Source organism: Elaeis guineensis, chromosome 1 (assembly GCF_000442705.2).
Source record: "Elaeis guineensis isolate ETL-2024a chromosome 1, EG11, whole genome shotgun sequence".
Classification (NCBI taxonomy): Eukaryota; Viridiplantae; Streptophyta; class Magnoliopsida; order Arecales; family Arecaceae; genus Elaeis; species Elaeis guineensis.
The window spans coordinates 111,700,145-111,712,180 of record NC_025993.2 but is presented as its reverse complement, the minus strand read 5'-3'; the positions used below and the strand labels follow the sequence as shown (position 1 = coordinate 111,712,180).

At 40.2% G+C, this 12,036-nt stretch overlaps 1 pseudogene; it reads left to right on the top strand.

The window, feature by feature from the left end:
* The first annotated feature begins 650 nt into the window (after window positions 1-650).
* Window positions 651-10,842, top strand: LOC140858626 (putative 12-oxophytodienoate reductase 11; annotated as a pseudogene).
* Window positions 10,843-12,036: the final 1,194 nt, after the last annotated feature.

The following is a 12,036-nucleotide window of genomic DNA, read 5'->3' as shown; positions in this document are numbered from 1 at the left end:
TAGCAACTTTCTAGATGGATAAATTTTTTTCTCATTTTATGGATAAATATTGTTCATAAAAAAATAATTTATTTATCTTAAAAAATATAAAAATATGAATAAATTATTTAATAAAAAAATTAATTAATTTTTTTATAATATTTACCTATAAAATAACAACCGCTAAGGAACAGTTGCACGGGAAGGTTAAACTCGTAACCACGTCACGCCCAACGGCCAAAGAGAGACCAACGGCGAACGTTAACCGGGTGCCGTCCTTTGTGGATAAATCTTGGAGGGTAATTTAGGAAATATATTTTCATTAACTGCCTGGGGACATAATTCGACCGTTACCATCTCGGTCGACGTACTGTGCCGCATGGGGACCAGCCATTCTGCTGCACATTGACACGGACCAAGGCCATGCGGCTGTAGAATTTTTTTTTTTTTTTTGGTAAATGCGACTGCAGTTGTTTGAGAGGCAAAGAAACCCTCTTTTCTTCTCTCGAGCATCTATCCCGCCCCTCTGTAAATACCACGTAACAATCCAAGGAAGCTCACAAAAAAAGGGAGGGGACGAGGAAAGCAAACGAATGGAGATTCCACCAACCTATCAAGCAGCTCTCTGGAGAGTAGTCTGATCAGTCTGATCTACATTATTTTTCCTTGAGATGGCAGCCATCCCTCTTCTGACTCCACACAAGATGGGCAAATTTGATCTTTCTCATACGTCAGTTCCTTCTTTTTATTTGCTTTTCCAACGATCACGAATAGTGTTAAGATTTGATATCTCGAGATTCGATCTATATCGAATCCACAGCAAGATTCGTGATAAAAAATAGAGTCCAACAAGATCAAGATCACTTCAAATAAAATTCGGATGATCAAGATACGTGTGAGAGAAGTCTGCACAGAATCCAAGACGACAGAAAACTGCCGACGGCCGGCGGAGCAGCAGCGGAGCGGCCGTGTGCAGCCCAGGCGTGGCCAGCGCGTGGGCTGGACGCGTGCAAGGCTCGGCCCAACGAGCGGGCCCGGTCCAGGCCCGAGCGCGTGGGGCGCGGCACAAGCCTGGGCGCGCGCACGGGGTGCCGCTCAGGCCCAGGCGGGCGTGGCCCAGGCCCAACGCCCCGCTCTGAGGCCCGATTGCCTGATCCACCATGGACCGGACGATGCACAGCAGGCTCCGTGGACCACACGGGCATTTCTCACATATTTTTTACGGTCGACGGCACTATTCAATAGATCGGAGCATGATCCAACGGCGAGGGTAGTTTTTGGTCTCGATCCAACGATTTGGGAGGTTCCTGGGCTTTATTTAAGGCCTTTAAAAGGCCTGATCAGTGGAACAAGAGATATGTGGTGGATGGTGATCTCGTAGACGTGCACAGGCTTTAGCGGAGATCGAACCCGTGGTGAAAAAGAGAGAGACATGCGACGTTGAGGAGAGAAGAAAAAGGGCTCCTAGACAACAGACAGCGGTCGTTTCAGGAGTTCAGGGGAGTCTTTCAAAAGAGAGAACTTTTGTGAGGAAGAACTTTCTGTGAGAAAAAAATTGGGTGTACAAGGATTGAGGGTGAGATCTCCTCTTATAAAATTTTTTTTCTTATAGTGAAGTTTGGATGCCCCGTGGAGACGAGCTCTTTTTGATTGATCCATGTATTTGATTGTTTTCTATTTTATTTCTTCTTTCTTCCTGCTGCATCGCACAATACCGAAAAAATCTTATGAGGTGGTGTCCTGACCAGATATCCACCCAACAAGTGGTATCAGAGCGAGACAGTACAAGGACACATATTGCAATGGTGGTGAGCAAGATTAAAAATGGAAAAGACAGGATCAATCAAGATGAAAATCAACAAGTTCAATGGAAAGGACAATTTCTCCTTGTGGCAGGCAAGGGTGAAGGATGTGCTCATCCAGCAAGAGTTGATTGATGCTCTTTTCTGTGAGGAGAAGCCAACCACCGTAGAGGTGCGGGATTAGAAATGGCTACAGTTGCAGGCGGTGAGTTCCATCCACATATACCTAGCAGATGAGGTGGTGATCCATGTGCTTAGCAAGACTTCCCTAACGGTGCTATGGTCGAAGCTCGAGAAATTATACATGGCAAAATCTCTCACCAATACTCTTTTTCTCTGGAGGTAGTTTTACCAGCTGCGGATGGCTAAGGGACAGAGCGTGCAGGAGCATCTAAGTCACTTTCAAAAGATTCTCACCGACCTCCTCAACATTGGTAAGAATGTTGAGGAGAAGACCAGGATGCTGGTTTTGTTAGCATCGCTTTCTCCTTCGTATGAGTCATTGATGACTGCTCTTCTAATGAAAAAAAAGTACTATCAAGATGGATGAGGTCACCGCAGTGATACTCCAGAATAAGATTCTCAAGAGGAAGAACCCGGCTTCGAGTTCAAATGGCGGTAGGTCAGCTTTGGTGGCTTTTGGAGGAGCAGGAAGCGGTAGATGGAGCAACAGGAGATTGCGACGAGGATGATCCAAGTCTAAAAGGGACTTGAGCAAGACCAGGTGTTACCGGTGTGATGAGTTGGGGCATCTAGTCAGAGATTGCTCTTAACTCAAAAATCAGATGATGGCTGCTGTGACGACGGCTAGTAGCGATTCAGAAGGAGATATCCTGGAGATATCTAACGAGGTATCTATTTCTTTCCAGCAGTGGATATTAGATTCTGTACGTACCCATCATGTATGTTGCAGAGAGGAGCAGTTTGACTCCCTGGAGAATGATGAGGGTACTGTTTATCTATCGGATAAATCGAGTTATGCGATCAGAGGCATCGGGACGGTCAACTGGAGGACATATGATGGTGCAATGAGGAGATTGGGGGAGGTCTGAGATATCCAATTTCAGATAAAATCTTATCTCACTGAGTAGATTGGATTCGAGAGGCTACAGAATGGTAGCTGATGGAGGAATCCTGAAGGTGCTATGCGGCAATAGGATTGTACTGGATAGGAAGAAGGAGAGGAGAGGACATTATTACCTGATAGAGAGCCCAGTGGGAGGTAGAGCTTCAGGAGCCAAGAGGAGCTCAAAGTGAGGTGGAGCTCTAGATGGAGGTGGATCAGGCATGAGACAAGAGACTCGGGAAGATGAGAGATAACGTCGCAAGGTGAGATTCCTATTGCCGCAGGATGATACCCTGAGCAGGTCTCAGGTTAGGAGGAGCACAGCATACGACAGAGATAGGATCGAACGGCCTGGCTCGACTCTCATGTTTGTCTATCCATGTTCAGCAGGCGATTGCCCCAAGGCATGGAGATGAGAAAATCCAGAAGCTCTCAGAGTCAGAAAGAGGCCGAATATCGAGTTGAGATGGAGATTGTTATGATTTGATACCTCAAAATTCGATCTATATTGAGCCCACAGCGAGGTCCGCGATAAAAAATAGAGTCCAACGAGATCAAGATTACCTCAAATAGAGTTCGGATGGCCAAGATACGTACAAGAGAAGTCGGAACGGAATCCGAGGTGGTGGCTGGCAGCGGTGCTGTCGTGCGCAATAGTGCGCGGCCCAGGCGCGGCCAGCGCGTGGGCCGGGCGCGTGCAGGGCACGGCCCAGTGGGCGGGCCCGACCCATGCCCGGGCGCATGGGCACGTGGGCTGGCCCAGGCCCGGGCACATGGGGTGCGGCCCAGGCCCAACGCCCCGCTCTGAGGCCCGATTGCTCGGTCCACCATGGACCAGGCGGTGTACAGCAGGCTCCGTGGACCGCACGGGCATTTTTCATGCATTTCTCACGGTCCACGATACTATTCCATAGATCGGAGCATGATCCAACGGTGTGGGTAGTTTCCGATCTCGATCCAACAGTTTGAGAAGTTTTTGGGTTTTGTTTGGACTTGATTAGGATTCCTAATCCTAATCTAAGTCTTATTTAAGGCCTTTAAAAGGCCTGATCAGTGGAACAGGGGATGTGTGGTGGCTAGTGATCTCGTGGACATGCACGAGCTTCAGCAAAGACCGAACCCGTGGAGAAAAATAAAGAGACACATGATGTTGAGGAGAGAAAGAGCAGGGCTCCTAAACAACGGACAGCGATCGCTTCAGGGGTTCGGGGGGTCTTCCAAGAGAGAGAGCTTTTGTGAAGAAGAACTTCTTGTAAGGGAGAAATTGGGTGTACAAGGGTTGAGGGTGAAATCTCTTCTTGTAAATTTTTTTTTCTCATAGTGAAGTTTGCATGCCCCGTGGAGGCGAGCCATTTTTGGCTCATCCACGTATTTGATTATTTTTTATTTTATTTTTTCTTTCTTCCTACTACATGGCGCAGTATCAAAAAGATCTTGAGAGATGGTGTCCTGACCAGTCATCCACCCAACAATTAATTGTTCTCAGAACCAAGTAATTCATTCTTTTTTTTTTTTGAGAGGTGTGGAAAATAGTGGGAGAACCCAACTACTCATCAATTTTATTCAAAGTAAAAAAATTTAGGAATTTACAAAGAGAGATTACAAGTAATATATCCTAGCTCATTACAAAATGTAGAAACAATAAAGCTGTTCAGAAATAAAAGACCCAAAATGAGAAAAGGAAGAGACTTAGTTGAATCTATCGGGAAGTAAGAAAAGCAAGAAATCCAAAAGAGGAGACTCAGAGAGTAGTAACTGTTCCAACAATTATAGCAATGGGTGCTCTGGAAAACACCAGGCCGCAGAGCAGAGTTCCATCATTGTCTCCCATCCCAACAGATGCATTTAGAGGAGGTAATAGGTTTAGCTGTGTAACCAAAAATTGAGTGATATAACCCAATAGAAAAAGATCCATCCAAATTGCAGAAAATTTAGACCAAGAGCAAGCTTTCTTAACTAGCATTAACTGATTCTGAGAAAGAAGTAAGAAGGGCAATATAAAATAAATAAGAAAGAGCTTGCAAATCATTAACTACAAAGGTTAGCATCAGGAGATCCCTTTTTTAATAAATTTGTGATTAGAAAAGCTGCAGCAGGTAGCTCAGATAGTTTATAGAGAATGGCCCATTCTTGAAATCGATACATCACTTTTCTGAATACATCCTTTTCACTCGAGCTCTTTTTTAGAAATATTCTTGAATTTCTTTCCTCCCAATGGCTAAAAACAATAGCTGCCACTAGCATGAAGATAGGATTGAAAAAATTGAAATGATGTTTACACCATGATGGAGCAAACTTGAGATAAAGAGGAAGGCACAGGAGGAACATTCAGCCTATTATAGACCCAATACCAAATTTTGGAAGAAAAGATGCAATTAATAAATAGATGATCCAAAGATTCAACATAACCAGCACACAAAACACAACCACCAACATTTTTACCCAATTTTTTTTCTTAGAAGCTCTCTGATATTCAGTTTATTTGAAAGTGCTAGCCATATCAAACATTTGATTTTTAATGGTAGTTTACTCTTTCAGATCAACTTGGCCATAGACCACTTTACACCTCCAAAGATAAGGAAGTTATACAAGGAACATGAAGAAAAGTTGCTTGAAGGTTCAACTGTCAAATAATTTTATCTTGATTTGAATTCAGTTGCACAGTAGAAAGTATGGAAAGTAGGTTGGATTTTTCCTACCTAACAATTAGAGTCAGAGTGATAGTTTGAATGTCCCAAGTTCCTCATCTATTATTGAAAAAGGAGGCCACCGATTCATTTTTTCCATAGTAGCAGGCATAGAGATTGGGAAATAGAATTTTTAGAGGGACAAAACCAATCTAGCTGTCATGCCAAAAAGATATTTTCAAGCCATTTCTAGCTTCAAATTTAACTCTATTCCAAACTGGTGGCAAGGTGTTTACAACATCTTGCCATAGTCTAGAAGAATATATGTTAGGCCTCCATTTATCAGTGAGCTTAACTCTCTTAAATAGGCTCCAGAGATAAATTTTCTCTACTGGTCAGAGTCTTCTTTAATGAATCTCTAACCCCATTTTGCCAGTAGGGATTGATTGAAAGAGCGAAGATCTTTGATACCAAGTCCACCTTCTTCTTTAGGGAGACAGACCTTGGACCAAGAGATCTTACAAGAGATGGCATTGATAGATTCAGAGCCTTTCCAAAGAAAAACTCTTTAGATTTTATCTAGCTTCTTGATAACCCATGTAGACAATTTGTAAAGAGACATAAAGTACACCAGAAGAGAGGATAATATAGCATTAATCAATGTGAGTCTCCCTTCCCTTCGATAGAGAAATTTATTTTTTCATGAACCTAGTTTAGTGTTAAACCTTTGAATGAGCAGTAGCCAATCGGATTTATTAAGGTGCCCTCCTTTTAAAGGCAACCCCAAATATTTAAATGGCGAAGGAGATTGGCCACAATTAAGCCAAGAAGCAAGATCAATATTAGAGTTTTCATTGGAAGCAATGGCAACCACAGAACTTTTTTGAAAATTAATGGCAAGACCGGTAATAAGCTCAAAATAGTAGAGAATGATTTTCAGAAAAGATATATTTTCTCTTTTAGCTTTAGCAAAGATCAATGTGTCGTCAGCATATTGTGGAATTTTGGATCCTCCAATTATGTGCGGATCTCCGAGGCCCTCAAAAATCTTGTTAATTACAGTCTTGGTTAAAAGCTTACTTAAAAGATCAGCAACCAATATGAAGAGATAAGGGGATAATGGGTCACCTTGATGGATCCCTCTTCTGCAAAAGATCCATGAACCATGATCACCATTGAAAAGGACTGCTACTTTAGAAGAGAAGAGGATATTTTCCACCCATCCACACCATTTTGGTGGAAAACCTCTACAGTGTATCATCTTTATCAGATAATTTAGATCAATTTTATCAAAAGCTTTTGAGAAATCCAATTTGCAGATGAGTCCTGGCTTAGGATTCTTTTTGGAAAGATGAATGATTTCATTGGCACAGAAAATATTGTCTAATATGGATCTTCTTTTTATATAAGCAGTCTGTGCTATATCAACAAGAGCATTTACGAAAGGTTTCAATCTTTCGGCCAGTACTTTAGAGATCACCTCAATGCAACAATACATGAAACTAATTGGGTGATAGTCGGCAAGAGATGAAGCAGATTCTTTTTTTGGTATAAGTGCCAGGAAAGCATAGTTTAATCGAGATAAATTTAGATTACAAAAATCATACGGCTGCTGGAATAAATCAAAGAAATCCTGACAAACGATGTCCCAAAATTGCTGAAAGAAGCCGAAAGGGAAGCCATCAGGGCCTGAACTTCTATCAACATCAAAACTGAATATAGCATATTTGATGTCATCCATAGTGAAAGGATAATCAAGAGATTCAAGATTTATGGAAGAAGAGTAGAGATCATTCCAATCCACATCAAAACTAGATTCAGTTTTTTTTTTTTTTTTTTTTTTGGTATCACAAGACTAGATTCAGTTGATTTGCGAAACAAATCTTTAAAGTAGTTTGAAAAATCTTTCATCATTTGATCATGGTCATGAAAAGATTGGCCATTCCAGGAGATGTGGGTAATCCAATTATTCTTTTTATGATGATTAGCAATCCTATGAAAAAATTGGGTATTGTTGTCACCCTCCTTGAGCCACATAATTTTAGCTCGTTGCTTCCAATAGATCTCCTCATTTTTATAGATTTGAAGCAGTTTCTGCTTGCAGATCAAACACAGTTGAAAGTCTATGGGAGAGAGACATCCCAATTCCTCCGATCTATCCAAGTCCTGAATCATCTTAAGGAGAATTGATTTCTCTTTAGATGTGGTATGTCTAATCTCAGTACTCCAGGCTTTAAGTAATTCATTCTTTCTGTTTTGACTACATATTTGTGGTGAACAATAAATATCCTCTCAACTCCACTTTCATATATATCTGGCAAAGCTTTCCAAGTGGTTTCTAATTGTGCATCCTGAATACTTTGGTTTAATCCACTTGCCCTTAGCTGTTCATCACTGAAGAAATTAATGGCGAGGAATCCATGTTGGGAGGCTTATTATTTTAGTTCCCACTCTTACAGCTGCTGCTGTTGGAATCCTAAGCAAGGGTAGTAACATTAGAGCTGAACTTTCATAAAAAAGAAAGGTACTTGGAACCCAATATAGGAAATTTCACCTCACTATACGGTTTCAAGAAGATTTGAAGCACATTGAAATTATTTTTAAATTGGCAGTGATTCTTAATTTGCATGGCTATTTAAGAGCCCCAGATTCTTGTGGCTGCAAGTTGATGATACCAAATCAAAGAGAAAAGAAATAAAATATGCCAATATTCCATAGTTAGCAAGGAAAATTTAACAATTCTGTTCTTTCTTCCATGAGGCAAGCATGGCGGGGCTGGTTTTGTCGTTCGAGGGCCTGACTCTACTTTTGTGGTGGCAGAGGGACACCATCTTCGGGAGCTCTCTCTCTGAGGTGAAGCTCCATGCTGCTTGGGCAAGATTCATTTATGCCAGATGATTTCTAAGGGTGACCCATCTCGTGGTGGAAGGTGACTCAGCCACAATGATTATTTGACTCCAAAAATATATTCCTACTGGAGGCTCTCATCCCCTTTTGCATAATGCTGTGAGACTACTACAAGGATGCATTCGCTGATTATCCAGTATGTCTTCTGCGAGGCGAATTCGGCTGCCGATTGGGTAGCATCTTTTGTAGCGGAGCACATGGGAGAGACCCTCTGGACTGCGATGAGGGTTATCCCGAAGCAGCTTCGAGATATTTTATTTTCTGATTCTTTTGGATGTATTCATACAAAATTTATTTGAATTAACCGTCTTACCAAAAAGAAAACTACTCTCCAAGCAAAACCAGTATCAAAAAATGCTATTCATGTACTCAAAGCCGCTATTTCTCTTCTACACTCATGGATCTAATATACATGTATCACTATTTTATAAGGTCGGCAACCTCATATAGCAACATTTTGCTCAAAAGACTTTTATATAGCACCACTTTCCCAACATGATACCACCCATGCCATCTTTTTTACTAATAATTTTTTTGAGTTAAATTAGTGGAATATGGTTGCCCATTTTGTTTTTGATCAAACTTTACTTTGCCTCCACCAATAATTGGAAGGTATATATTTCTGCATTGCTGGACAAAATGGATTTGAGGAAAAAGAATAAAACTTGTTCCCTCCAGTAGACTGGAGAGGAAGTATTTTCTAAGCAAGGAATTTATGACCTTACTCAAAACCAGCATGGGGTGAAAATTTTATAAACTAGTCCAACTTAAAGAAATAAAGTTTTGTTGAATATTTATGTCTACCACAAAATCCTTATCAATTTTTTAGCCTTATCTGATTTTTTTAATATAAAGCAATACTTTGGTTTTCATTGAACACAGGATTGTTTTGGCACCATGGACAAGATCAAGATCTTATGGTAATGTTCCACAATCACATGTTATCCTGGACTACTCTCAGAGGACCACCAAGGGAGGCTTTCTCGTAACCGAAGCCACTGGAATCTCGGATATAGCCCAAGGATATAACTACTAGAAGCTCTAAACCATTCAATCATATCTATTACAAAGCAGTGACTTTGCGAGATCCTTCGAATGGTCAATTCTTCACTTAGTCCACCAGGTTTGAAGGCAAAACTCTCTTAGTCTCGTTGAACACTTTTTTTTTTTTGTCAATTTTTTGTTAGATATCCGGACACTCCTGGGATATGGACAAAAGTACAGGTGGAAGCTTGGAAGCCAAGGGAGGGGTGTTCTTCTGCCAACTTTGGCATGTGGGAAGGACTTCTAGTTATGGTATTGTTCTGTACTGTAGTATCGCATTGATATGTATCTACTGCTATTCTTTGCACTGTTTAGTCAGAAAAAGGAAGTAAAAAAAAAAAAAAATCCAATTAAAGGGGTTAAGTCTTATGCCTATCGCAACGTATGGGATTCCTTAAGATTCAAGCACACAAATCGCCGCACATCATTATGATATAATAGTGTCTGCATAAAAGAGAAGGAAAAAAATGCTAATCAGATATGCTTCTAATGTATTTGTATCTTACATGGGTTACCAACCTAATGTACAAGCACCGATTTCTAACACAAACAAGGGAATCGAATCGGTAACCCGTCATGATGGCTCTGTCGAAGAGCACTCTCCTCCTCTGAGATTAAAAACTGAGGAAATCTCTCGCATTGTCGATGCTTTCAGACTTGCTATAAGGAATGCCGTTGAAGCTGATAATTTACATACTCTCTAGTGCCCGTGTTTCTTTATGTAATTCTATAACAAGAAAGAGAAAAGAAGAAGAAAAAACTTAAGTATGTTACATGCATATATGGTCATGACTAACGTAACAAACATTTAATGTACATTTTCTTATGATTACAGGCTTTGATGGAGTTGAAATTTATGGAGCACATGGCTACTTTATTGAACAATTCATGAAAGACGGGGTCAATGATCGGACAGATGAATATAGTGGGAGCCCAAAGAATCGATGCCACTTTGCTTTAGAAATAGTTGAAGTGATCGTTTAAGATATCGGAGCTAAGAGAGTTGGAATGCATCTCTCGCCATTCGCTGACTAAAATGAATGTTGGGACTCAGATCCAGAAGCACTTGGGCTTTACATGATGGAGGCACTCAACAAGTATGGCATTACATATTGTCCTAGAACGGCGATTATGGATGCATGGGAGGTGCCAAATACCTCACTGGCTATTTTTAATGAGGGCTTTTAAGGGAACTTATATTGCTGCTGGAGGATATGATAGAGAGGAAGGGAACAAAGTTGTGGTGGAAAATTATACTGATTTGGGGGCATATAGTCACTTGTTTTTGGCTAATCCTAACTTGCCTAAAAGATTTGATCTCAATGCTCCTCTCAACAAGTACAATAGGTCTACTTTCTACGCACCATATCCTATTTTTGGATACACTGACCATCCATTCTTGGAATGCTCAAATTAAACTTCTTACAGAGAAAAAAAAATGTTGGGCACTTTGTATTTATTTTCATACATAGAATCTGGAAACTTGTGCCATAAAGAAATTATATTTAAACTGAAATCCACAGCACCATTTGTCTCTCTAAAAACATGAGTCACTACTCTCGATGATCCTCCAAATGTCCATCACTAGCAGACGGACAGAACTGTGCTTCCTCACCCAACTCACCACCATACTAGAGTCTCTATCTTGGATTAAATACTTGACTAGAAGGATCATGGTCACGTATCTGATTCCCCTACATGCCTCTACCATTCCTTCATATTCTGCTATGACTATTTTGGAATTTTGTCCAAGAAGGAGTATAACATTGTGGGGTTGCAAGAAGGTTTAAAATCATTTTGGGGCCTTCTCTTACCATTAACCAATGAGGTGGTGCTAGATATCTTAAGAAATTCACAAGGACTGATCTTAAAGGTGGATGATTCTTTATTTGCTACTTCCTCTGCTATTAATTGATGCTGCAATAAGAGCAGTTTGGGAAGAAATCAAACCTGCTACGAATTTGCCATAATAAGGGAGGGTTTGGACCGAAGGAGATTCAAAGGTTGTTTCACTCATTAAGGAGTTTGATTTTGTGTATACTTCATGCTTTTCAAGAATTTTTTTTTTTTTAATGTGAATGTTTTCGGAGAATCCAATCAGCGAGCTGAATGGATCTTAAAACACTCATTTTCTTTAGTTCTAGAGTTCAACAATGGGATACAAAATTTTCCTTGTCCACTGCTTGTTCTTGCTAAGACTTTAAAGTATTCTCATTTTGCACATAACATCAAGCATTAGGAAATTTTTTTTTTTAAAAAAAATCCACATATTTGAGGTCCCATTCCATATCGCTTTTGCCGACTGCTTTAATTTTAAAAACCCAAGGAAAAAGAAAAAGGACTAGATTGTACAATGTATGAAGAAATTTTTTTGTTTTTTAAATTACATATAAAATCTCTAGAGCTTTTGGTATCAAAAATTTATTGCTTTCAAAAAAAATAAAAGAAAAAAGTAAAGGGTTGTAGAAATTTTATGCAAATGCTATGTTTGAAATGATGTCCATCTAGGATATCACAATTTGTAGATAAAATCATGGAAACAACAATAATACCAAATAGGCCTGTAATTGTTTCTTCTTGAAAAGAAAATTAAGAGAAATGTATATTCAAA